This window comes from Gavialis gangeticus, unplaced genomic scaffold (assembly GCF_001723915.1).
Source record: "Gavialis gangeticus isolate Ggan-Ray unplaced genomic scaffold, GavGan_comp1, whole genome shotgun sequence".
NCBI classification, from domain to species: domain Eukaryota; kingdom Metazoa; phylum Chordata; order Crocodylia; family Gavialidae; genus Gavialis; species Gavialis gangeticus.
Window position 1 is genome coordinate 23019550 of NW_017729024.1, and position 552 is coordinate 23020101.

Here is a 552-nt window from a genome sequence, read left to right on the forward strand (position 1 = left end):
TCTACACCTGAGTCCATATTATCACACCAGAGTTAAGTAAGGTCCGTAGCTAGCGCTAAAGCCACTCTGCAGGGCTGTGACAGAAGGCAGAGGTTAGCAGGGACAGGCTTCAGGGGAAAGGGGGGCTTGACTAGAGGAACATCGAAAGGGTGAAAAAGGACAGGGCGTCTTCAGCACCTGTGGATAGGGGAAAGCTCAGCACGACTCCGGGAGATGATAAGGCTCCGTGACTCTGGCTGCTGCCTGGATAGAGATGCTGCTGCCCCCCAGGCACTTGGTTTTAAAGTCTGGGTGGAACGACACTCAACGCACCACTTCCCCCCCGCACCTATAGGTCACGCCGCTTCGAAGCAGCCCTGCCCCTGTGCCCTGCATCCCTCGCCCGGGCGGAGGCAGAAGCCAGCGTGATCAGCACAGCAGGTAACGCGGAGCGGCCGGGGGAGGCGAGCTCGGCCCCAGGAGGCCGGAGGAGCCGCGCGGGGGGCTGCTGCAGGCGGCTCCCCGCTCTCGCCAAGGCGCCGCCGCCACGCGAAGAGCGAGCAGGTGCGCGGG